This window comes from Malaclemys terrapin, chromosome 11, assembly GCF_027887155.1.
Source record: "Malaclemys terrapin pileata isolate rMalTer1 chromosome 11, rMalTer1.hap1, whole genome shotgun sequence".
Taxonomy (NCBI): domain Eukaryota; kingdom Metazoa; phylum Chordata; order Testudines; family Emydidae; genus Malaclemys; species Malaclemys terrapin.
In genome coordinates this window covers 3,458,434-3,485,206 of record NC_071515.1, presented here as the reverse complement: position 1 = coordinate 3,485,206, position 26,773 = coordinate 3,458,434, and the positions used below count along the sequence as shown (strand labels likewise).

The 26,773-nt window shown below is 48.6% G+C and overlaps 1 protein-coding gene across 1 annotated transcript in view; it reads right to left on the bottom strand.

Moving 5' to 3' along the window:
- Positions 1 to 26,773, bottom strand: part of COL18A1 (collagen type XVIII alpha 1 chain) — a 251,422-nt gene that overhangs the window by 145,553 nt on the left and 79,096 nt on the right. The window lies entirely within an intron of this gene.

Sequence of the window (26,773 nt, the reverse complement as noted above, 5' to 3'; positions counted from 1 at the left end):
CTTTTGGAGACTGAAAAACCGTGTCGGTACACTAAGAGAAATCGACCACTAGAGGGAGCCACAGAACTCACTAATGTGAAACTGCTTTGACGACCAAAATAAACCCTGTGTTGGTGAATGTTACAAGAGTTCTCTTACTGGAGAAAAGGAGATGGCTGTGTTATCTTTGGGTCTTGTAGCTCCATGTACCTTGCCTTAATTGACTTTTTTTAATATTCTACTTCAACAAAAGTAACAGCAACACAAGAGCACGGAGTGGAAAGGAAAGCTGAAAATCGGTTTAACTTTTCAAAAAGGAAACATCCTTAAATTTGGCATCCAACCTCCGAAGCTGGAATGTCTCTTGCAACAGTTCTTCGAAGGGGTATGCTTTCATCTCAGCAGGTGGGAGTCCCTGCACATTCAGACACACCGAAGTGACAACACTCGCTGAGTCTGTGCGGGTTTCTGGCCACACACAGAGCACAAGAATTACTGCACAGGATGTACATGTCAGAAAATAATTGCTAACCTTCACGCAGTGCATCAGGAGCTCCCTGTCCCGGCTGAGCTGCCAGGCACAGTGTAGCACAATGCTCGCTGTCCAAGTATTAAGACAATCTAAGCAGGAACTTGCCTTTAGCAAACACTAAGCCTTCCTTTGGGGCTACACCAATTCCTCCCTTCTCTGCACTGAGTCATTTCTTTGCCAGAATATCTATATTTAAAGAAAACAGAAAGAGCAAGACACGTCGGAACACACAGATTTTCTCTACCTATTCTTCCAGCTCCGCTGGAAACAACACACAACTGAAGCTGTTCAACAACTTTAGCTAAAAGGCACTCTATGCCAAGACAGCCAGCGACATGCGTCAGCAGCGCTGGGCACAGCTTTGGGAACTAGGCTTGTGTTTGTAAATCTTGACGACACTGGCTTTTATCAGATTACTCAAGGACTGAAATACATCTTGGAAGTAGTTTTTAAGTTAGCTGAAATCCAGAGATTCACCCCAGCCCCAAATCAGGATGTAACAATGAAACAAAATCCGATTGCGTGTTGAAACCCACAGTAGTTGTTTTACTCAGACCATCCAGTGCAGCATGTTGAATTCAACATGAAAGTTCTTCTTTTCATGAAAGACAGCCCAGATGCTCGGCACTTGGAAGCCTGGGCAACTGGTTTGTCAGAGGAGGCACAGAACAGCGGTCATTAAGGCTGCCCTATACTTTCCACCTGGAGCACGTCCCTCTGGCTAGGCAAGATTTAGTGGTACTTGCCAAAAAAGTGTCCTACAGTCCCACAAACCTCTGCAATCCCCCCAAAACTAAATGCAATGCTGGTCAGACAGTCTCCTCTTGCATCAGTGACCGGCCACTGCCAGAGGCACGCTACCAGTGTCAGAGGCTGAATGACAAGTCCAGCATCTTGAAACCCAGAGATGACATGGTGACTAGACAATCTTCAAACAATCATTACTGGCCAGTAGGGATGGAAAAGCTGAATAACATCTGTCCCATACAGTATGACTCTTGGCCATCCAAATATGCTAATCAGATACACCACAGGTCCTGCTGGTCTAGCTCTATACTGCCTACCTTAGCATGTAAGTCCAGGCAGAGCTTAGAGGAGCACCGGTCCTATGTTTATACCTTTTTTTTTTTTTTTTTTTTAACCTGTGAGGTCCCAGGGCAAGGGAGGGAAGGTCCTAGCTCCGGTCCCCAGAGGGACAGTGGAGAGAAGACATGGCCAACATGAGCTCCCCAACTTCCAGAGGAAGAGCCCTCCAGCATGTTGTGGAAAGGAGAAATTTGGGTGAGGGGATGAAGTAGGTCATCTGCAAAATATCTGAATAGAGAACTGGAAAGTCCACATAACCTCACACGCACCAGTTCTCTCTGCAGGTGTCACGAAGATAAAGGAACATGCAGGCTTGTCTACACAGGTCAATGGTCCCAAACATTCAAACTGGCTTTGGAGTCGGTAGTGGGGCAGACTGTCCCACTCCCTGAGAGTGTGGGCTGCAGCAGGCCAGTGCGCCTGCGCAGACAGGCAGCCAATTAGAGAAGGACTTTTGGGGAGTCAATCAGGGCCCAGATTGGAGGCAGCCAATCAGGGCCAGGCTCAGCCCTATAAAAAGGCTGCTCAGGAAGGGAGCAGTCAGTCTGTCCCAGGCCTTCAACAGGGGAAGGTCAGTCTCCAGAGGTGGGAGACTAGCACCGCGGACAGCGCAGTGCTGGCCGGGCTCGGGGAGCAAAAGGGAGCTCTAGCCCATAGCCTGCCAGGCTGCAGGCCCTGAAGGGTAGGGCCTAGCGGGTGCAAGGGGCCATAGGGGAAGCAGCCCAGGGAAGCGGACAGACGAGGGGAGAGAAGGAGGACAGCGAGGCTCCCGCCAGAGGGTCCCTGGGCTGGGACCCAGAGTAGAGGGCGGGCCTGGGTCCCCCCCATTCCTCCCTTGCAGTACACCCAGCCATCGGCCGTAGGGAGCGGCCATCATAGACTACGCCAGATCCCTGACAAGAGGGTTTAGACTTTGGTTGGATATGGTGGCTGGGGCGTAGAGAGACTGTTGATCAACCCCTCCCCCCAGGAAGGGGGCGAGGATGGACTAAGGGCACTGCCAGAGGGCAGTGGCTCGAAAAGGACACTGCGAGCTGGTGAGTGACGCAGGCTCAGACACCAACCGAGGGAGAGATGACAGACGGTACACCACCAGGAGGGGGCGCTCCACTGGACAGAGCTAATTCCCAGAGACAACCAGCGGGAGGCGCCAGGTAGTGAGTCCCAACACCATTACAGAGTCCATTCAGAACAAGTCTGAAAATTAGCTGGAGCAGCAACTGGCCCAGGCTCAGGTACCCAGAACCATCCTTATAACTACTTTAGTTAAACCAAACTGGTATGGATGTTTGAACACCATTCCCCAGTGTAGACAGGGCACCACTTAACAGTTTCTTTCCTACATAGGAGTCTGCTGGGTGGTCACTGTAGAAGAACAACAGAGCAACAGAGGGGTAGCCGTGTTAGTCTGAATCTGTAAAAAAGCAACAGAGGGTCCTGTGGCACCTTTAAGACTAACAGAAGTATTGGGAGCATAAGCTTTCGTGGGCAAGAACCTCACTTCTTCAGATGCAACAGTGACTAACAAAATTATTGTCTGCAATGTCATTGTAGCCATGTTGGTCTCAGGATATTGGAGACACAAGATGGGTGGGGTAATACCTTTTATTGGACCAACTTCTATTGGTGAGAGCCAAGCTTTTGAGCTACACAGAGCTCTTTAGCTCTGAGTAATCCCCAAACAGTTATAATCTGTAACAGCAGCGTGGACTGATTTAAATAAACACCATTTAAATCACTGATCTTACTATGATTTAAATCAGCAAGCAGGAAACCTAAATATAAAACTATTGCTTTTAATCATAATTTGTAATAGTACTTTTTAGTTATTTTCCTAAAGAAAAGGTTGATTCAAATTAACATGTTTCAATGGACACCAACTATAGACTTTAGAACTGGGTACTTTTTGCCACCAGGATACATTAGATCTACTCATGTTTATTTAAACAATTATATAATTTAATTTACATTTATGCAGATTCTTAATTTTTATATTATGTTAGAAAATGGTGAATGGTTTATTTCTTATTTACTAGTGGATGATTAATGTTTAATTTGTGATTTGCATCAAGCTCTATTCGGAGGGGGGTACAAATATACAAAAACCCAAGCATTTAAACCAAATAAAACTACGTTAAATGTGCTGGATACACAAAGTGAAAGTTGGTCAAAAAGGTTATCAAAACATGTTTTGTTTAAAACTAATTGATTTATTAAACAGGAAAAGTATTATCTGTAGTTAGTGAATTGAACTCATTGTTGCTGGTCAGCTTGTCCTTCAAGAGTTTAGAACTAGTAGAGCTCATCCTCCCTCACATAGTTTTTATTCATAGATTGGAAGGGGAAAACAAGCTTTCCTGCTTTTTCAACTCCCAACTGGTTTCTTAACAGTCCGAACAAACTAGTCACTGAACTGAATTAGCTGAACAAATCAAAATGAAGAAAATATTCTCTCTGCACCTGCACCGCTGTCAAAAACTGGTTGAGCACTTCAGCAAACAATGGTTCCCGGTGCTTTGTCGCTAACTTCCACCAGTACAGTGGTTTGACTTTCTTTAAAACTTGGCAGCAAATATGTACTGCTTAAGATTACTTTTGTTTAAGATTTTTATTTTTATTTAATTTTAATAATTCTAGCATGTTTAGGGCTTAATTTAGCTTGTCAATTTCACATTTAATTTTAACTTTAAATAGGTTTAATTTAAAAACCTCTATTTAATTAAAATTATTTAATTTAAATTTAAAAAAATCCAACACTAGGAATTTCAGCACCTTTTTTTTTTTAAATTCATTGATCTTTCTCCCTCATATGTTACAGCGATGGCATGGCTGCAGCTGTTGCACTACTCCTGGGCTGTCACCTTGTCTCCAGAGAGATACAGCAAATACTCCTCAACTCCAGAGAAGGATGAGTGTTATCTCACAGCACGGCATGTATCACATCCAGAAAGGGAAAGATTGCTCTGTTTAGAAAGGATAGCAGTAAGCAAACCTTTATACCGAAGATGGAAAGGTGCTGTGAAATCTGGTAAGATACGCTTTGCTGTCCTGTCCCACGCTGTAACTGGAGAGCAGTAAAGAGAGGTGGAAAGGCAACATATTTCAAACAGAAAGGAAATCTTTCTTTCCACGTCATACAGTCGACCTTTGGAATTCAACACCACACAGGCCAGAGAGAGACAGTCTAACAGGCTTTTTAGAAGGGCTGGATTTTTTTAGCACAATTAGTGTTTTTAGCTGGGCAAGCTGAGACAGAGTGCTAGCAGGGTAATCAAACCTTTTGTGTTGAGCAAGCCACTGCCTGCGGGGATAGGAAGCATTCAACTCCCTTCCCATGGCCTTTTTCTGCAGCATCAAGCATCAGCCACTACTGGGGAAGAGAGCAATTCCCTGACCCTTTTTGGCACATGCCATGTGCCTAACGTGACAGGCACAAAATACCAGACACTGAAAAAATAAAGCACTGATTGTGGGGGAGATTTTCTATATCAGCGGCAGGTCCTACCACACAAATCATTGTCTAGGGGACAGTGACATGAGGCAAAACAAACTGGGGAATTGAAAGTGAAGCTCAGTTCAGCACATGAGCAAGGCAGGCTTGACAGCGTCCCCAGGCAGCACTACCAACCCCATGAGTTCAAAAAACCAAGAGCCAGGTGCCCAAAACACAAGAGATTTTAAAAATAATAAATGCTGAGTTCTCTTTCTTTGCCTGCCGGTGTCTCAGCTATGAGGGTGCACTCAGATTCAGAGCTCTCCTTCGTAGCCAGGAGGGCTAGAAAGCTGAGATTCTCATGCACTCTCTCGAGTCCAGCCGCTGGGGTAGTAAGAAAATCATCAAATATCACAGGACTTGCGATAAAATTCAAATTCAAATGAAATTGCAAGAGTTGGCAACACTGTCCCACAGAACTGAACCCTGGAAGGGGCTGAAATACTGGATGGGGCAATGTTGATATTGCCATGTACAGAAAAACTATTTTAGGTCAAATTTGAAGGATTTTTTGTAGGTGTTGGTCTCTGTCTGAGGGGTTGGAGCAGATGCGGTTGTACCTCAGCGCTTGGCTGTAGACGATGGATCGTGTGGTGTGTCCGGGGTGGAAGCTGGAGGCATGAAGGTAGGCGTAGCCGTCGGTGGGTTTTCGGTATAGGGTGGTGTTAACGTGGCCATCGCTTATTTGTACTGTGGTGTCTAGGAAGTGGACCTCCCGTGTAGATTGGTCCAGGCTGAGGTTGATGGTGGGGTGGAAGCTGTTGAAATCATGGTGGAATTCTTCCAGGGTCACCCTCCCATGGGTCCAGATGATGTCATCAATGTAGCATAGGTAGAGAAGGGGCGTGAGTGGACGAGAGCTGAGGAAGCGTTGTTCCAGGTCAGCCATAAAAAAGTTGGCATATTGTGGGGCCATGCGGGTGCCCATAGCGGTGCCACGGTCTGGAGGTAGAGAAGCAGTTTCTCCTCCCTTGGTGTTCACACCTCAACTGCTAGCAGAGCACCTCACCCTCCCTGATTGAACTAACCTCGTTATCTCCATACTGATTTATACCTGCCTCTGGAAATTTCCATTACTTGCATCTGAAGAAGTGAGGTTCTTACCCACGAAAGCTTATGCTCCCAATACTTCTGTTAGTCTTAAAAGGTGCCACAGAACCCTCTGTTGCTTTTTACAGATTCAGACTAACACGGCTACCCCTCTGATACTCAGCCCCTAAGGGTAGCTAGGCACTTCCGATGCAGAACTCAAGATGGAAATGACAGGGGGATACATTAGTACTGGAAATAGCCCTGCTTTGGGCTGTTAAATCCCCTTTCCTCCTTTGCTGTCCCTCTCGACTGGCGGGAAGGAGTCGGTGGTTTCTTCCCTCACCTGGCTGGGAGGGTGCAGCAGTGGGCACACTGGTTCTTGTGGATAAGCAGGGCACCTGCTCCTGGGCACTCAAGTCAGCAGGGAGCACTGCGCTTGGTTACATACCCTTGGATGGTGCAGAAATGGCCACTGATAGACAGGGAGGACACAGACATGGCCAGCAGGCAGAAGCAGGGGGCTTTCCGAACTCCCATGGCATTGAGAAGTGGCAAGATCATCCCAGAGTCTGACCTGAGACCAGACAGCTCTCCTGGAGCTTTCCCCCAGGGAAAAAGCTGGCATGCCTGGCTCAAACACACACGCCCTCACCCACCCATGGGAGCGCCAGATGCTTTAACCTGATGCCCTCAACATAACATCTACCTTCCCCTGCACCCTGTCTCAGTACTGGGATGACCAGCAAGACCCAAAAGCTACCAACTTGAATGACAAAAAACGCTGCCCTTGCTTGCTGAACATACCCCATTGCAAACTGTGCATGACGCTCAGCCTGCGTCAAGGAGAATCTAGAAAACAAAGGACCACCTGTTTAAACACACAGCAGCAGCTTTATCCCAGCTCAGGAACAGCTGACGATTCACCGTCAGTCTTGTTTATTGACACCCCTAACGCACAAAAGACTTTCCCACTGAATACCAAGACCTGATGAAAGTGCGGACGCAACTGAAAATTAAAATGGGAAATCAAGTGTCGCTCAGCCTCAGGCGTGGAGCCCAGCTGGGAGAGCTGTAGTGAGAGCAGGTGTGTCCGGGGAGAGGGGGGAGAGCAGTGCCAGTGCAAGGCGGCGGGGGCCATCTGGAACACCTGCAGTTCCAAGAGGCCTGTCCCAGCTGCTAGCTCCGGCGCTGGGGTAGAGTGGAGCTCATGCTTTGCTCCAGGCTGCTTTCCAGAGGCACACTGAGGCTCCATCAGTGGCTCTCCAGCCCACCCACGACCCTGCAATGCTCCATCAGCACGTGGCAGAGGTAGGAGCAGAGCGCTGCTTCCTACTCCAGCAATGCCCACATATCCAGCAATGCAGAGCAAAGCACCAGCGGAGGGGGGCCGGAGCCGACCCAGAGGCATGGGAGCAGCTTGAGCAGGGCTGTGTCTGGCAGGGCCGGCCGGTGCTGGGAGATGGGCAGAGCTGCCGGAGCCTGTGACAGCAGCAGTGTCTCAAGCATGTGGGGACGTGAGGAGGAGAGCACGTGAAGTGGGGCGGGGGAAAGAGGAGAGGCAACAGCAGGGAGATGGAAGAAAGAAAAGGAAGGAGAAAATATGTCCTGCCACAGCTCCCACTGCCCCAGAGACTCTCAGCTGCACAAGCTGTGGCCAGGAGAGCTCCTGTGAGCGCTGCAAAGCCAAGCCACAACTACAGGCTGGCAGCCTGAGGGGACACTGGCAGGCAGAGAGGCAGGAGATGCTCCCAGACAGCACTCTCTCTAGGCAAGAGCACCGAGAAGAGAAACCCCCAGGGCCCCCCTGTATATGTTGAGATTGTGATCCACCACAACTCCTAAATCCTGCGCAGCTGTGCTGCTGCCAAGCCAGCTGTCCCCCATTCTGTATTGGTGCGTTTGCTTTTTCTTCCCTAAGTGCACCTGACATTTGTCTTTGCTGAATTTCATTGTGTTGTCTAAGCCAATTCTCCAACTTATCAAGACCCCTCTGAATTTTAGCTCTATCCTCCAAAATGTTTGCAATCCCTCTACCTTTCTGTCATCACTACAAGCACTGCGTCCTATGAAACGCTAGTGTATTGTTACATGCAGGTCAGTAGTTACCATTGCCCCGAGGCTGCCCAGAGCGGGTCACACAGGGACAAGGAAGAACACTGTAAGGCTATCACGGGGCTTGGCCCATTCTGGAGCCTTAGGGGATATTTTTGGGATACTCTTCAGGGCTCATGTGACCGATGGGCAAGAGCCAGAGGAGCATGCCATTTAATTTCCACCCCCAGGTCTCCACCTCTCTGTGACGTCAGCGACACCGGCCAATTGGAGACCCAGTGGCACCAAATTCAAACCGGAGCCAAGCACAGAGATGGCGCGAGCAGAGGTGCAGAAGGAAGCCAAGCACTGCCCCAAATCGCTGCCCAAGGAGAGGGCTGGCGGCTCAGCCAAGAGCCACCGAGAACAGGGGTGCCCCTGCAGGCAATGATGGTATCACAGGCCTAGCAGGAGCCCAGCCACAATGCCAGGGTAGGAAGCACCTGGCAAAGCCCAGGCACAGGGACCCTGAACCCAGCCAGTGCACCCCAGCCAGGAAGGGATCTTCCCCTGTGGCCTTCTGATCTCCACACTAACAGCTCTGGGAGCCTAAGGCTTTTCTTCCTTTACACTGCAATACCCCCACAAGTCTAGCCCCTCATTCACAAGGCCATCACAGGCTCTGCTTTGGCTCTCACCTTTCCCTAAGGTGCCACAAGTACTCCTACCTTTCCCTAAGCCGCAGGTCGTTTCTGAGCTCCCCCACCAGCCAACACTAGTCCCCAGAGGGCCTGGCAGGGAGAGTATCGTGGGAGGATACAAGTCTGCCTCCTAGGGGAAATCACTCCTAGGCAAATAGAAACTGCTGGGAGGGAGTTAGGGATCTGCCAAAGCTAAATCAGTCGGAAGTCCCCTTTGCTCCTAAATCCAAAGTATTTCATGTAATGGGTTCAACTGAAGCTCTGTGACCCTGGAAAGCACATCTGTACTCAGCCAAGAAATACTTGCTGATGGGCAAAAGGGAGCTGAATCGTACAAAGCAAACATCTGACATCAACACCGCTTGTAAACAGCCCAAACTTTCTGAAAGCCTCAGGAGTACAATGGCTTGTTAAGAACGAAAAGGTAGCATTTCAGTTTCAGATTTCTACGTTCCCCTGCCTCCCCGGCTCCCCGCAGGGTTCAGCTGGTGTCCTGACAAGCCAGCAGCAAGAGATCACAAACCAATCTGACCATTCCCACAGAAACACAAAGAATTCTCTTCTAAAGAATGCACATGCTGGGATTTCAGACATGCCAACTGGAGGTTTCGAGACAGAGGTTTTGTTTCCATGAGTTTGTATCAGTTTCTAGCAAGGTATATTCTCTTGTACTAGTCTAGGCTAAAATAGGGTTACCATATTTCAACAAGCAAAAAAGAGGACGGGAGGAGCCCCGCCCTAGCCCCGCCCCTGCCCCTCCCACTTCCCGCCCCCCCAGAACCTCCAACCCTCCCCCCGTTCCTTGTCCCCTGACTGCCCCCTCCTGGGACCCCTGCCCCTAACTGCCCCCCGGGACTCCACTCCCTATCTAAGCCTCCTTGCCTCTTGTCCCCTGACTGCCCCAACCCTTATCCACACCCCCACCCCCAGACAGACCCCTGGGACTCCCACGCCCCATCCAACCACTCCCCACCCCCTGACAGCCCCCCCCCAGAACTCCCAACCCATCTAAACCCCTCTGCTCCCTGTCCCCTGACTGCTCCGATCCCTCTCCCCACCCCTGCCCCCTGACAGCCCCCCCCAGAATGCCCAACCCATCTAAACCCCTCTGCTCCCTGTCCCCTGACTGCTCCGATCCCTCTCCCCACTCCTGCCCTCTGACAGCTCCCCCCCAGAACTCCCAGCCCCCTACCCCCCGCTCCTTGTCCCCTGACTGCCCCCTCCTGGGACCCCTGCTCCTAACTGCCCTCCAGAACCCCACCCCCTACCTAAGACTCCCTGTTCCTTGTCCCCTAACTGCCCCCTCCTAAGACCCCACCCCAACTGCCCCCCAGGACCCTACCCCCTACCTGTACCCTGACTGCCCAAAACTTTCTCCACTCCCCTCCAAAAGCCCCCACCCGTTTCTTGACTGCCCCCTCCAGAACCTCCCTGTCCCTTCTCCTGCCCCCCCTTACCCTGCTGCTCAGAACAGGGTGTTGGGCTCTGTGCCGGCCGGACACATGGCTGAGCTCCCCAGCACAACACAAAACCCGGTCCCTGGCCCTGCACAGGGCTGCTGGAGCGGGCTGCAGGAGGAGGAGCTGCCGGCCGGCTCAGAATACAGGGAGGGGGGGGTGGGAGGAGGAAGCTGCTCTGGAGTCCAGCCCGGGACTTTCCTGCAGCCCTCCCAGCCGCTCGCTCTGCTCTGCCAGGGGAGGGGGAAATCCCGGACATTGTGAGTGCTTTACAAATTCCCCCCCGGACGCTATTTTTAGCACACAAAAGGAGGACATGTCCGGGTAAATCCGGACGAATGGTAACCCTAGGCTAAAATATTTAGAAGGACGACAACACTGGAGCACCTGAATGCTGCCAGAGAACTGAATCTGAGTGACAGCAATGGAACGGGATACCAGGCACTGCCAGGAGCAATGGTGTTCGATATTTACAGGAGATGCCTATATCACAATGTTCAATATGGAAGACATAGCCAACATGACAAACAGAATTTGTTCATAGTCCACAGGGCGAACATTTAAGAAAATGATCCTTAAAGTTGCTCAGCCATATTGACAGTGCTATCGGCCAAGGCCTTCAGCCAATAGCAATACCAGCTGAGATTCCATCTAGTTTGGCTGGCTGAGGGCTTGTCTACACTTAAAATGCATCACTTTAGCGCTTCAATGAAGACGCTGCATGCACCGATAGGAGAGCGTCTCCCGTCCGTGCAGGTACTCCACCTCCCCGAGAGGCAGTAGCTCTGTCAATGGGAGAAGCTCTCCCCTCAGCATAGCCCTGTCTACACCGGGAGTTAAGTTGGTATAACTGTATCGCGTAGGGGGTGGTTGTTATACCAGCGTAAGTTGGTAGTGCAGACCAAGCCTAGATGTAGTTTTTTCCAGTGTGACTGGGACTAAATCCCTGGTCCTACAACAAGCTGCCCTGTGCCCACTGGGAGCTCATTATGGGTTTGGGGCAGCAGGGAGCAAAGTTCCAGCCTGTACCATTCTAGTTCAACCCAGGTCATCGACTTCCTGGAGCAGAAAACCAGCAGTGTGTGAGCAGTTGCTAGACTGGGCTGTCCTGGACATCAGCTCTTCTGGCAAGCCACACATTTCTTTCCATAGGTGCCAGCAAACACAGAGAAAAAAAGTCTTTCCATTCATGATTAAAATCTCTAGCAGATTAAAGCATTTAATATAATTAACTGGGCATGATCCATGGCATTGCCAAACTCAAATTTTACTAATCAGCTCTTATTGGAAGGAGCACACTATTCAAACACAAATGCACACACCTCTTGCATGCAATAATATTTGGTGTTTAATAAGGAGCTTCTGAAGTCAATATCTCAGCAGCTGTGAGTGAACAGAATTGAGCACCGAGGCCTGTATCCTGCACATTCTTAAACATGTGTGTGACTTGACTCACGTGAGTAATCCCAGTGCACATGCTTAAGTGTTTGCAGGACCGGGGCCCAAAGTCCAGCAAGCAGTACCCATATAATGCCATCAATAGAGCAATAGGGAGGGTGCCTGGTAAACCGCACATAATTGCAGAAAACTCACCCGAGAGGCTCCCACACACATCTAGATAACCCTGCCTGCCAAGAGTTTCAAACTGTCAGCACCATCACATCCAAGAGAGGTGGAGAAGACCAAGGCTGAGAACTAGGGCTCTAACTCAGCAGAGCAAGCACCATTTCATTGGGCTGCCAGGGGGCATTCCCTGGAAAAATGTGAGTTGCCAGATAATCCTCAGCAATACAGGAAATTGTAACACTTGTATACAACTATGCAAACTAATGTTAGCCTAGTTATCTGCAATCCAGACCTGGGTGGAACCAGCAGCAGTTTATATTCTGTTAAAACAGCACAGACTGCAAATACTATCCGGCTGAAAATGCACTCATGCATTTCCCACCAGACACATGCAAGAGTCTACAAGTGCTGTTAAACAGAGATTAACTCAAATACACAGTTCAGGGTTTGAAGAACTAGAATACGAGTAGCAGCTTTTATCACATGCTCAGAAATTGCGGGATAGCAATTAACAATGCTCCTCCCCCACCACCCCACCACGTGTGCGCTCCTGGGACTTCATGAACATTTTCAACCAAAAGAGGCAACACACAAAATAAATGTTTTGGGTTGGGAGCATTAACACATTGGGAATGTCAGGGAAAGTACAGTAACTCCTCACTTAACGTTGTAGTTCTGTTCCTGAAAAATGTGACTTTAAGTGAAACAATGTTAAGTGAATCCAATTTCCTCATAAGGATTAATGTAAATGGGGGGAGGGGGTTAGGTTCCAGGGATATTTTTTATTATACATATATATATAAAACCATAACCAACCAGGGTGGACCGGCAGCCCCCCCATCAGCTCCCGGCTCCCCTAAGTTCCCTGTGCTGCAGCTGCCCAGTAGGCTATCAATTGGCGGTTCAGCTGTCCCTCCCCCCACTGCCATGTGCTGCTCCCGGGAGCCTCCTGCTTGCTGTGGGGGGGGGGGAAGGGGTAAGGGGAGGAAGAGGGGGGCTGTCAGGATGTCCTCCTCCCCCCTGCTCCTGTACCCCGCTTATCCCATCTTCCATAGAGTGGGGGTGGGGGGAAACGCGACAGGGCTCAGGACAGAGGGAGCTTGCTGTCTCCCCTCCCTCCATTTCTGCCGCCTTGTAGAGCGTGAGAGTTAATCATCATCAGTGTACCAGTATTAAATTGTTTGTTTAAAACTTATAGTGTGTGTGTGTGTGTGTGTGTGTGTGTGGATGATGATGATGATGATGGATCGTGAAGCTTGGTTGAGGAGGAGGAGTCAGAGGGTGGGATATTTCCCAGGGAATGCCTTACTGCTAAATGATGAACTAGCAATTGGCTGAGTCCTCAAGGGTTATCTCTCACACTCTACAAGGCAGCAGGAATGGAGGGAGGGGAGACAGCCCGGTGTGAGAGAGAGAGAGAGAGAGATGCGCATTTCCCCGTTAAGTATGCTGATCCTACTCTTAAGTACACTGCCTTGTTAATTAGATCAGCTTGCTGAGACCGCAGCGTCCTGACTTCTGTCGTGTGTCCCCCCTGCTCTATGGAAGATAGGATAATCAGGGTGCAGGAACAGGGGGAGGGGGACACGCTGACAGCCCCACTCTTCCTCCCCTCCCCCCTGCCTGGTGGGCAGCTGCAGCACAGGGAACTTAGGGGAGCGGGGAGCTGATGGGGGGCTGCCGGTCCACCCTGGTTCCAAGCCCCCACCAGCTAGCTGCAACGGGGCTGCTCTTCCGGCAAGCAGTGGACAAAGCAGGCGGCTGCCAAAGACGTTAGAAGGGAGCATTGCACAACTTTAAACGAGCATGTTCCCTAATTGATCAGCAACGTAACAACGAAACAACGTTAACCAGGACGACTTTAAGTGAGGAGTTCCTGTAACTGAATTTCAGAGACAGCTGGTATCTTTAAAGTTTAAGAGTGTTTGGGATTTTCGTCTGCTCATCAGCTGAATAAACAAACAACAGCTTAGACACTCCTCATGATGTATTCATTTATTGATGACCTTGAGGAAGTTGCTACATCTCAAGTGTTTGACCTCATGCGTGCAGACATCTGGGTGATGCATTCCAAGAACATGGCTCACAAACAGAGAGACTGTAGTGCAGACTGTCAAATAAACAAACTCGACTGAAGGAGGAAAAAACAGCTGAAAAGATATGGTGCAGGGTAGGTGGCTTCATATTAAGCTACTTACTTGCAGGCAGTAAAGAACTATGTGTTATATCAATGTATTTTAATTAGTCTGTTGCCTGGTTGGGTGGGAGAGAGCCCTGACTGGATGACAACGTGGAAATAAAATTTCTGCAGGTTTGGGGTGGGTTCTGCCCCTTGGAAGGGGGGGCAAGGAGAAGGGGAGGCCATGGATTATCTTGCTTTGGTCCCAGTAACAAAACCACAGCAACACTCACCATGGTTTAGCAGCCTGTACCCGAGTAGCCACCACTTGGAATAGCAGAGGGCTGTGCAGGTCAGGACAAAGGCTTAGTAGCAGAGTATTGGGAAGGAAACTAATGCAAGGTCATCTGCCTGGGACACGCCTGGTCCTATCATCATCAAACACGCCCAGTCTATTGGAGACTGGTCTGCCAACCAGAGTGACCACACTTAATGGTGCTGCACCAGGCATCATGTAGGGAAGTTCCCAGATCTGGTTCAATCCTGCGAATTTATTAATCTTGGGGGCGGCCCCTCCGGCAATGCCAGGTAGGGTCAGGCATGCACCCTTCGCACGCCGATGGAGAGTTTGAGCACGTGGTGTGCTAGGATGATTGTCCATCTTGGTGACATCGCAGAAGAGCGTGCAATGCTACTTTTGAATATAATGAGCGACTGAAGGAAAGCCAGATTTTTGCGAGACTGACATTTTGCACAAAATCAAACCACTTTATGCTCAGGATCCGGTGCTGACAGCACGCATCGGATGCCTCTAGCTGTTGCACGCCCGCCTGTACGAACGCCAGGTTTCTGACGCATACAGAAATAGAGGTAGTACATGGGCTTGACAGATCCTGAACTTCGTCTCAGCACAAAGACATTTCTGCATCCAGAAGCAAGGTACGGACTTCATGGAGGAGGCAGAGACAGCTATTAGTCAAAGAACATCCAGGTTGCTATGATCACTTGAATTCTGCTTGGAGCCTAGGTAGATTAACTCATCAACACTTCATTACAGCCAGCGTTAATCCTCTATTCATATTGTCTAGGAGCCACTTTCATCAGCATTAACTTCATACAATAAAAATACAAACAACAATTTAACACTGAGCCATCTCCAGTAGTAATGATACATACGCTACCTATGTATGTATATTTAAATATTATATGGATTTAAATATTAATTCACCACTTCTGGTTTCAGTTCATCACCACTTCTAATTTGCAAGTGCCATGTACATTGTTGATGTTTAAGCCCTGTCCAAACAGCCAACATCTGTCCATACAGAAACCATGAACCTGGAATCTCATCCATGCAAAAATCTTCTCTTTTGAATATATATGGAAAAGGTCTCTAATCTCTTGTCATGTCCAAGCTGATGACTTGAGAAAAGTGCTTCTCCGCAGTTAAAGGGCTGTTACATTGCCGGTACACAATAGCAAACTGACCAAGAGCAGGGATGTAAAAACAAGGCCTTAATGTTCATTATACCCTAAAGGCTAAGTTGGGAGGAGAGCAGTCAACATTAGGCCTAAACACAGAAATGCAGGTCTGTTTTCTGCCCTCTGCTGAGAGAGTGAGAGTGAGAGAGAGAGAGAGAGAGAGAGAGTGCTGTGCTCCCAGTGACAATACCCAGAAGAGCTGGTGCTGGAATTAAAGAGAGGGCTTCAGATTGGGACTTCGTTACAAGTTCCTGGTAGTTCTTCAAGTACAGCACTCCTTCCGACTGTGCTAAGCCAACAGAGTCCCCTGGGAATAGTATTGCACCAAAACATTTATCCACCAAGAGATTGAAACATCCTTCCACAAACCACATTCCTTGATAAAACAAACTATTAAAATGTCACTACTGCAACAGAGACTGACAAAATAATCCTGGGACAGCCCCTTCTTGACTCAAAAACTCGGGCCATCTGCTCTCTAACAAGAGAGGTCTGTTAATCACACAGGAAAACATGCCCCTTTGCACAGGCCATCAGCTTGGATTCATTTGTTTATTCACACCCTCCTTTATCAGAAATGTGTATGTTCTCTGTCCTTCCCCACTTTGTCTTTATATACCAGGCATCAAAGTAATTATGCTTGGGGTTTGTACCTAAAATACACTTAGTTCTAGCTACTTCATCAACTTCTTATTTTTAATTTTAATTTTTCTTTCCTTTTGTTAATGAACAGGCATTTTATTGCAAGAAACGTTATCATCGTGCTTTGCAGGATTTAAACTCTCAGCCCTGACCCGGTTACACACAAGGGGACAGTGTTGGGGCTGCAATGGGAACCTTAGCTCCAAAGTTCTTAACTTTTGTTCAGTTAAAATCTCAACCTTAACACTGCATTAATATGAAGCGTGCGTGAGTCTAGGGCTGCTCGTCCACGCTACGTTACACAGTTCAGGAACAGGAGTTTTAAGCCTTTATTTTGTAAAAATCTCATTGAAATGGCAAAATCCAAATCCTAGAATTCAAAGGCTGAGCATTATTGGATTCGTTCACGGGGGGACTGACCCAAATGAAGTTGATACAGAGTCGGAAGTAAGAGGTTAAAACTCTCTCACACATATACGGTGATGTTTCCACTAGACTGTCTCACTTCTTTTTGGCCCCTAACACGCTCCAGGCCCTGTCCTTTGGCCGCTCAGCCCACAGTGATTCCAGCAGTGTCAGTCATACAGTGGGAGAGGAGTTTATCTACAGAGTACTTTTAACTTGATAGACATGATGGAAAATACCTGCGCCCAGGAGAACCTGCAAAATTCTAATTAATCACAAACCTGCCCCAGGGCCAGCATCTCACCCGCTTCCAGGGGAGGCTACAAAGCACGTGCAACAGACTCTCACCAAATATCCCCCTGAGCTGGGAAAAAGAAGACCGGGCATTCAAATCTCACCTCTTCCAAGTGCTGTTTAAATTCTCATGTGATTCACTACCTCTATTTTCTCAATTAGCCTCACAAACCCCAATCTAGAAAATGGTTAGGGAAGTACGGGTGAATACACCCTCCTATTATTTCAATGAGCTAGCAGGAGCCAGACTGCAAGCCCGGAACCCAGATCTCCAACATGTCAGGCCCCAATCTATCCACTGTGGCACACAGCCTTTCAGAGTGACTAGGCCAGTCTGTGTTATTCTGTCTCAAACCACTATAAACCATGCTCCTGTCCCAGACCAGGGATAGAATTCAGGACTCCTGATTATTGCTGACTAGTCAATAGGTTTCCAACTTTGTCAAGTCCTCCAGCAGCTGAGCTAGGAAAGGACTAATCAGTACTCCTGGAGCTCAACTAGCAAGCTAAAGATCTGAAAATGAAGGGATTCAAAAGCCTGCAGCTGAGTTATGGGGAAGGGGATGAAATGGGGTTGTATGTGATTTGCACAGGGAAAAAAAACATTCAAAAACAGATTTTGTACTTAATTCCTCTGATAATTTAAACTATGTCATGAATTGTGAAAATAGACGTTTCACAGTCACACACACTGCCTCCCCGTAGCCCACTGCTCAGTGAGAGAGAGACATGCCTCCCACTCCGTGCCCCATCCACGCAAGACAGGAGTCCGCGACAGCTGAGTCTGGCTGCATCCAATTGCTGGCTGTCCATGAGAGGCTAGGGCTTGTTTTGAGAAGCCAGTGGTGACACAGACTCCTTCATGGAGGTTCCCTCCACCTGTGTTGTATGTAAGATTGCTCTTGCAGTGTTTATTTTCCATAAATTTTATCCCCTGCTAAAATTTAACAGACACAAAGAATGTCTTGGGGCCCATCACAGCCTCTCTCACTGTTCAGGAGAGGCGACATAGCTGGAAACAGCTCCAGCACCACGGTTTCTCCCACTAGTTCCCAGGCAGGTGCAGCTCCCCTGGTCCCTTCCATCTAATGCAAAACCTCCACAGTGACTCCGCAGTGCTGAGGCAGAATCACTGTCCAAATGCATGCAATATGTGCTGCTCCACGGGTGTAACTGAGATAGGAGCACAAAACGTCACTTTTAAGGCTTTGCATTGGTGCTTAAAAATGATCTGACGGGCTATTTGCAGCTATACACCATACTAAAAGAGTCACGTTATTATTTGCTTAGCACCACCGGAGTGCCTGGCACCTCGCATTACAGAGAGACCGATTCCACGTATAGTCCCGGATAAGGCAACATAAGATCAGGCAGGAGACGACAATGGTGCAGTGTCTAGAAGAACAGAAGGACACAGAAGTGGACAATATGATTATTACAGCTCATGAACTTTTCCAAAGCGGAGTGGGATTTTTCTGCAGGGTTTTTATTCTAAAGCAAACCACTATCAAACTCTGTTAATTTGCTGACCAGAAGGTGGAGACTCCCCTTTGTAGTCAGTGACGGCACGACATGTCTGAGCACTAAGTGATGAAAAACTGAAATGACGATCCCAGGCAGGGTCAGCCTTGGCAGCCCTGGGGAGCTCTCAGGGGTCAGAGCGATGAATTTTGCTTACGATAGAACACACAGGCTCGGTGTGTCCACGCTATAGTCAAATCCTTCAGAGTCTGTACAGCAGAGCACACTGTGGGGCCGAGCTCAGGCCCAGTGAACTCCACTGGCCTTGCACAGACGTCTGGAGAGACGCACGCGCACATGACAAACAGCTTTAAATTACTTCCTTCCAAGCCCCTAAAACATGACCCCCCTCAAGCCACTTTTCCCAGCCCATCCCCTGAAGGGCAGGCCATTCCGTCATCCCACGCGTGTTAGGACAGGAAATCTCAAAGGACAGCAGAGTAGCAATTCTCTTAGCACCATCCTTCCCTTCTTCTCAAACATCAAAGCACAGTGCTTGGCTGCCACAAGGCTCCTCCCTCCAAATCAAACTCCTGGTTCCTGAAGACATGACAATGACAAGGAGCATCTTTGTCAAGATCCGTAGACAGCAGTGGACAGTCACAACCTCACTGCTGCCAGGAAAATGCAGCCTCCTACTGCTGGAGGAGGTTTGTGACAGAGGGAAATACACCAGGGTCAGGTATTCAGTCATCTTCACGGGCAGGGAATTCATAGGCTCAGCAGCACTCCAAGCACCACACGCTACAAAGCAGAAAACGGAGTGGTCTGCTCCCCACTCACTGCCTGTCCCCCTCGCACCCCACGCTGTGGTAAAGTCTTTACACACGGATTTACACAACCGCAGCACAGCAGCGAAATGCAGAAAAGAAGGACAAAGCCTGCATCCTGCCAGCCACCCAGTCACACAATCCAGCACCCTGGGTGCACTGCCAGCCATCGGCATTGGGGGGCTTTACAAGGCACTGTTTCTGAGCAGTGGCATTCGGATACGAGGTTTGTTTGCAAAGCAGCTGCTCTGTTTTGCTTTTACACAGGTTAGGGGAGTTCCCAGTGCAGCAGCGGCCCCCATCACACCTCCCTAGCAGCCAGCACTTCTACTCTAAGAAAGGCCCCGTTTACCATCAAATGGCACAGCAGTGTCACTCACACAAACGCAGAACTTGTTTCTCCTGACGTCACACACAGAATGGCAACGTGCCCGAGGGTGCGTCTGTAGGGTCTGATGCAGCATCTGGAAGGGCTAGCACCACACGTCTCCTCTGTAACTTTCCTACACCAGTAGCTGCTAGGCCATGCCCATGACAAAGGTGGGCAGGACTGGATGTGACTACTTCATTGTGGGGATGGAGGAGCAGAACTCCCCATCCATCCCCCCACCGCCCCAGTCCCTCCCAACAGCGCCTATCTGCCCCACTGCCACCGTCCCAGCATTCACAAAGATATTGGATGTGGTGGTGTGAGCACACTGACTGGATACATCTACTACAGCTATCAAGAGTGAAATAGCTAATGCGGGCATGTACATTGTCCTCCCTAGGCCCCAGAGTCAATACTGCATGCAAGTCTGGTCGCCCCATCTCAAGAGATGTATTAGAATTGGAAGAAGTAGAGAGAAGGGTGATGAAAATGATAAATGGTGTGGATAGGGTGACCAGATGTCCCGATTTTATAGGGACAGTCCCTGATATTTGGGGCTTTGTCTTATAAAGGTGCCTATTACCCCCCACCCCGTCCCGATTTTTCACATTTGCTGTCTGGTCACTCTAGGTATGGACCAGCACCCACACAAGGAGAGATTAGCTGGAACTGTTCATCTTAGAAAAGAGGCAGGGGCAGGGGCATGTGACAGAGGTCTACAAAATCATGACTGGTGTGGAGAAAGGGAATAAGGAAATGTAATTTACTTCTTCTCATAACACAAGAACTAGGGGTCACCCAATGAAATTAATAGGCAGCAGGTATAAAACAAACAAAAGGAAGTATTTCTTCACACTACGCAGTCAAACCTGGGGAACTTGTCGGGGATGTTGTGAAGACCAAAAGTATAACTGGGTTAAAAAACTAATTAGATAAGGTGATGGAGGATAGGTCCATCAATGCCTATTAGTCAAGATATTCAGGGATGCAAACCTATGCTCTGCGTGTCCCTAAACTTCGGACTGCCAGAAGCTAGTACTGGCTGAACAGGGGATGGATCACTCAATAAATTGTCCTGTTCTTTCATCCCCTCTAAAGTATCTGGTAGCAGACAGGATATGGGCTGGATGGACCCTTGGTCTGACCCAGTATGGCCGTTCTTATGGTTTTAACACCCATGAAGATAACCAGGCAAGCACCCTGCCTCAGAGATATTGCTTCAGGCAGTCTGCAGACAACAGAAAAGAGCATGGTATTTGATTCACATCTGAAAGGTTCCCTTTGCTTCAACAAGGGCTAGGAACACTGTTTTAAAGGCAGATTGTATCCCAAAACCCAGTCCGGCTGCAGGCAGTGGCTTCTGCAGTGAATTCCATGACTACAGACTGGAATACATGGGGCCCTGAATACTCTGCCCACCTGCTATGGATCCATAATCTATACGTAAGGCTACGTTTTAGCCACGGGTATTTTTAGTAAAAGTCACGGACAGGTCACGGGCAGTAAACAAACATTCACGGCCCGTGACCTGTCCATAGGGTGACGAGATAGCAAGTATGAAAAAACAAGACATGGGTGGGGAGTAATAGGGGCCTATACAAGACAAAGCCCCAAATATCGGGACTGTCCCTATAAAATCAGGACATCTGGTCACCATACCTGTCCATGACTTTTACTAAAAATACCAGTGAGTAAAACTTGAGGGAAGGGCTGCCCGGGGGCTCAGCGGGTGCTAGGGGAGGGCAGCCCGGCCGCTTAGGGGCAGGGGCATGGCAGCGTGCGGCCCCGGACCTCTGCTGGTTCTGGGGGGTGGGTGGGGTTGGCAGGCTCCCTACCTGGCTCCACACCTCCCCCCACCAGCTGCAGCAGGGTTTGGGTGTGGCAGGGGTTGGGGCACGGGACAGGGTGAAGTGGGCTCTGGGTGGTGCTTACCGGGGGGCTCCCCGAAATTGGCGACATCCCCCTCGCTCAGCTGCTAGGCGGAGGCGTAGCCAAGCAGCTCCGTGCACTGCCTCCACCTGCAGGCACCGCCACCGCCCCCGCCCCTGCAGTTCCTGGCCGATGGGAGCGGTGAAGCCTGCGCTCTGGGCGGCGGCAGTGTGCAGAGTTGTTTGGCCATGCCTCCGCCTCACAGCTACGCGAGGGGGATGTCACCAATTCCGGGGAGCCCCCCGGTAAGCGCCGCCCCGAGCCTGCCTTAACCCTTCCAATGCCCCAACCCTCTGCCCCTTCCCATACCCAAACTACGCTGCGGGGGTAGGGGTGGGAGAGGGCGCGGTGGCCTGAGACTGCCCCAGCAGCAGCCAGTGCGACTGGTGCAGGGGCTCCCTGAGCCAAGCACACCAGCCGCTGCAGAAGTCACGGAGTCCGTGACTTCCATGACAAACACGCAGCCTTAATTCTGGGTAGAAGAGTAGCACCGGCACAGCCACTCGGAGTTTTTAATGCAAGGGACAAACATCAAGGAAAGGCCTGTGTCTCCTAACCCACTGAGTCCCATGCAGTGCTTCTCCGCCAGAGCACCAGGGTCCTGGCAAAGGGAGATGGGGGGTACCAGGGAGTGATTAAAGCAGAGCTCCTGCTCGTGCTCCACCAAGCCTTCTCCCCCAAAGCAGGGAAATGAGAGTTATTAATCCTGGGGCAGAACCAAAATCAAGAGAGTGTCTAGAGATAACAGTCACCATATGCTAGCCTGCAAGGGAGACACAAGGAAACGTGCGGAAGGAAGCTAGGCTGTTTGGGGGAAAAGGGTCAAATGAAGATAAGTGCCGCAGTCTCCCACAGAGAGAGACCGCACGCAGCACAGAGCCCTAGTGAAAGCACATGCACTGGACAGACTCCCAGAGCTGCTTCGGTTGCCAGCCACTTTGTCCTCTTGGGCAGTGAGCAGAGCAGTCCCGTGGGTGTAACCACACAGCTGCAGTCCCGCTCACAGCATTACTCCTCAGACTTCCTAAAACATTTCAAATACAAACAAAGAGCTTCCCTCAGCACACAGGTGTGAGCTGCCTTGAGACACCGGCAGGGTCTTCTACCTCCGCTCCCGTGCTGCCACTTCTCCCCAGAGAGCACAGCTCTGCATTGATCCGCACGCCTGGCGGGGAGCGGGGAGCGACCCTGTCAGGAGTCGCGTACGCCCACTCCTCTTAAAATTAATCTCTGGCCTCAGCTGCGTGCCTGGCCCACACAGCACAGTACCATCCTGTCAGCCTTTACAAGCCCTGGTGTCAACCGCACTTACAATATTATAAACAGACAAGGCGGGGGCGGGAATCTCCTATTGGACCAAGTCCTGTTGGTGAGAAGCTGGTCCAATAAAAGCTATTACCTCGCCCACCTTGTCTCTCTAACATCCAGGGTCCAACACAGCTCCAATAGCACTGCCTACAGCATTATAAACAGTCACCTCTTTGAAGAGCTCTGCAGAGAGCCGGACTGCGAGCCCTTCCCAGCCTGCGGGAGGCCGGGAGAGCATTCCACTGCCCTGGCTTTCAAGGAATGATACATGGTGTCTGCTTTCCTTCACTGATCCGCTCACAGGGCTAATTGACAGCTCAGAGATAAGGCGACAGTGGGATATGAATGGAATGTGACCTCCTCAAGAGCAGTCAACCCCCAGCTCTCACTGATAAATCACCTCCGGACTGAACTGCCCTGCGCTCTGCACAGCCGGCAGCTTCCCAGCATTGGGCCAGTCCGAGACGGTGAGTCCCACTCATGCAACCTCGTTGCCCACATTCTGTAGATCCAGTCAAGCACTAAATAATCTCAGGTGACTCAAACAGTGTAACAAGCCAGCAGACAGCGCCCAGGTGCAGAGTGGATAAAAATAAATGATTTATTTAAAAAAAAAAATTGGATTTTTTTAATTTAAATCAGATATTTTTGATAAAATGCTTTTTGAGGAAAAAACCCATCTAAAGATAGTTTTAATTAAGATATATCTTTGAGCTATAATGTCTCATCATGGAATAGGGATTATAAATTCTAATTCTATAGTATAAGACAATATAGTCATGTCATGTTTAAGAAAAGTTTTGTAAATGAGTTCCAATAGTTCATGGATTAGGGACCCAATCTTATGGGGTTCCAGGGGCTTCTGTCTAAATTATTTAGGTTAATCTTTCTATCTACCCAATGGGACTCAGTGCTCAGGCTAGAAGATACCATCAGAGATGCTTAGTTTTGCAGTTCTCAAACTGTGGATTTGCCCCTCCAGAGGTAACATGCTTGTTAACAGAAAAAAAATGTTTTTAAATAAATATATAGAGGTGAGAAATAGTTAAATAAAACAATTTAAATGTCTGTCTGGTGACATTCTCCTCCTAATACAGCATGGCAAGAAAATCCTCCAAATATTAATGATTAAACTGTTGAATTGGAGATAGTTCACTCCTAATAACTTCATAAATATCTGCTTCAATTACCTTTGGTAAATGAAATAACCAAACATTCATTTTCTGATATAGCTGTAAAACTCATCTAAAAGGTTTTCAAAATAAATCACTTTAAAATGTGTAGTGTGTACCTTCTAAAAATGAAACCGACATCTATCTCTGAGTTGTGAAGAATATGTATTAAGGTTATTACAACCAACAAGAATGCACTTCTATGTAGAAATCCATGATTAAATCGAGTCTTTCTGACTTCCTGCTGACAGCAATATATTTGTACTACCCACAGCTCTGCAGAACCAAGCTGTGCTCCCGTCTGCTTCATGCACTGATAACAGAACTGCCTACTAACGAGCCAGTCCTGCAATGCGCTCCACGCAGACCGACCCCTCTGTCTCCACACATCTGATGGCAGGATCAGGGACAGTTTTGATCAGGTTGAAAATCAGTAAAGAACACTTTCATAAACGAGTTGCCAGCAAATATGCCACCAGACAGACTGCAAAGAGCTACAAAAGGATCTCACAAAACTGGGTGACTGGGAAAGAAAATGGCAGATGAAATTCAATGTTGATAAGTGCAAAGTAATGCCCATTGGAAAACATAATCCCAACTGTACATATAAAATGATGGGGTCTAAATTAGCTCTTACCACTCAAAAGAGATCTTAGAGTCATTGTGAATTGTTTTCTGAAAACACCCACTCGGTGTGCAGCGGCAGTCAAAAAAGCAAACAATGTTGAGAATCATTAAGAAAGGGATAGATAGTAAGACAGAAAATATCATATTGCCTGTATATATAAATCAATGGTATGGCCACATCTAGAATATTGCATGAAGATGTGGTTGCCCCATCTCAAAAAAGATGAATTGGAATTGGAAAAGGTACAGAAAAGGGCAACAAAAATTACTGGGGGTATGGAACTGCTGCCATACGAGGAGAGATTTAAAAGACTGGGACTTTTCGACTTGGAAAAGAGACAACTAAGGGGGAATATGATAGAGGTCTATAAAATCATGACTGGTGTGGAAAAAGTAGATAAAGTGTTATTTACTCCTTCTCATAACACAAGAATTAGGGGGTCACCAAACAAAAGGAAGTATTTTTTCCACACAACGCAGAGTCCTTGCTAGAGAATGTTGTGAACACCAAGTCTATAACAGGGTTCAAAAAAAGAACTAGATGAGTTCATGGAGGATAGGTCCATCAATGGCTATTAGCCAGGATGGGCAGGGATGGCTTCTGTTTGCCAGAAGCTAGGAATGAGCAACAGGGAATGGAGGGCTAGCTCAGCGGTTTGAGCACTGGCCTGCTAAACTCAGGGTTGTGAGCTCAATCCTTGAGGGGGCCATCTACGGATCTGGGGCAAAAATCTGTCTGGGGATTGGTCCTGCTTTGAGCAGGGGATTGGACTAGATGACCTCCTGAGGTCCCTTCCAACCCTGATATTCTAAGATTACCTGTTCTGTTCATTCCCTCTGGGGCACCTGGCATTGGCCACTGTCAGAAGACAGGATACTGGGCTAGATGGACCTTTGGTCTGACCCAGTGTGGCCATTCTTATTTAAGATCAGCTGGTTGCATACAAGTGAGGACCTCTAAAAATGCAGGTATCTGGAAGTCCACAGAAAGAACAGCGTTTTTCATAATCCCCCCAAACTAGCAGGAAAACTGTTATGTTTAAATGCTATTTCCAGACATATCAACACTTGACAACTGCGCTTCCTGGAGTGGAATGCAAACTTTATGAATTAAGGTTGTGATGATTCCCTGAACTATCACACCTTCTGGAAGCAATGCCTAAGTAGAGCACAAAACAAAGCTGCTATTTCAACTACTCCTCGGTAGCAGATGTTTCAGAGGTGGTCCAGGATCTCCATCAGATTCTGAGCACTGAGTCAGAGGACAGAACATTAGCACTGGTCTGTGAAGTCCTGGGAGGAAGGTTAGTGTAGGTGGGGAGGGGAGACTGACTCTTCTGTCCCCTCACTGCCACCACCTCTTCAGTCCATATAACAGCTCAGATTTAATCTTGGGGGGGGGGGGGGAAGAGAGGCAGGAAAGGCACACAGGGCCTTACAAAGCCGCTAACCAGGTTGTACCAGATATCTTTTTGTAGATGTGCTGTAGTGTTCCATGCACAAGCTGAACATGCCCTCATTGTGACACCAGTCTGAATGGGTCACAGTGTATTTTCTGCTAGAAATTGTATCATCACTGGTGGGGAACACCTAACCATTTTCAATGTGCTGTTCATAGCAGCTTGCTTGACCTCCATTGGTCAGGGAATCTTGCCAGGTCACACCTCTCCTTGTGGCACTCCAGCACTTCCGCGGGACCGAGGAGGGCGGTACATCTAAAACCAAAATACACAAAGCCCCAGGCACAAGCCTTTTCCCTGCCGCACTGCAAACACCTTGATTACACTGTGGCCTCCAGCTCTTCCATGGGAGGGAAGAGGTTGCACTGCCCAAGCAGCTCCTGTAATTCGACTCAAGCATGCTTCTCTCTCGAGGACACAATAGTATTTGCACTGGAAAGCTTCCTAAATAAACACCATTAACCACTAGGCACCTGTTTACCTGGAGGATCCATTACTTGTGAAACATGCTGGAGTAATCTGAAGAGGATGTTAAACATCCTATATTCCTTGGTCCTCCGTGTATTTTAAGTGCATTTCTTAAGTATAACTTGTGTCACCACTTTTCTCTGGCACAAGAAGGGGTCAGACAGAATGATGGCAAGTTTATCTTCCCGGGCCTATGATAGATGGGGTTCCCTTTCTGTGTGAACTCCTGAGCAGTCTTAAGTATCAATCTGTAATAATGAAATATTCAAAGCATTCCTGCGTCGACAGGGCATCAAGCTCCGGTATTCAGCTCGCAGGTGCTCTGAGAT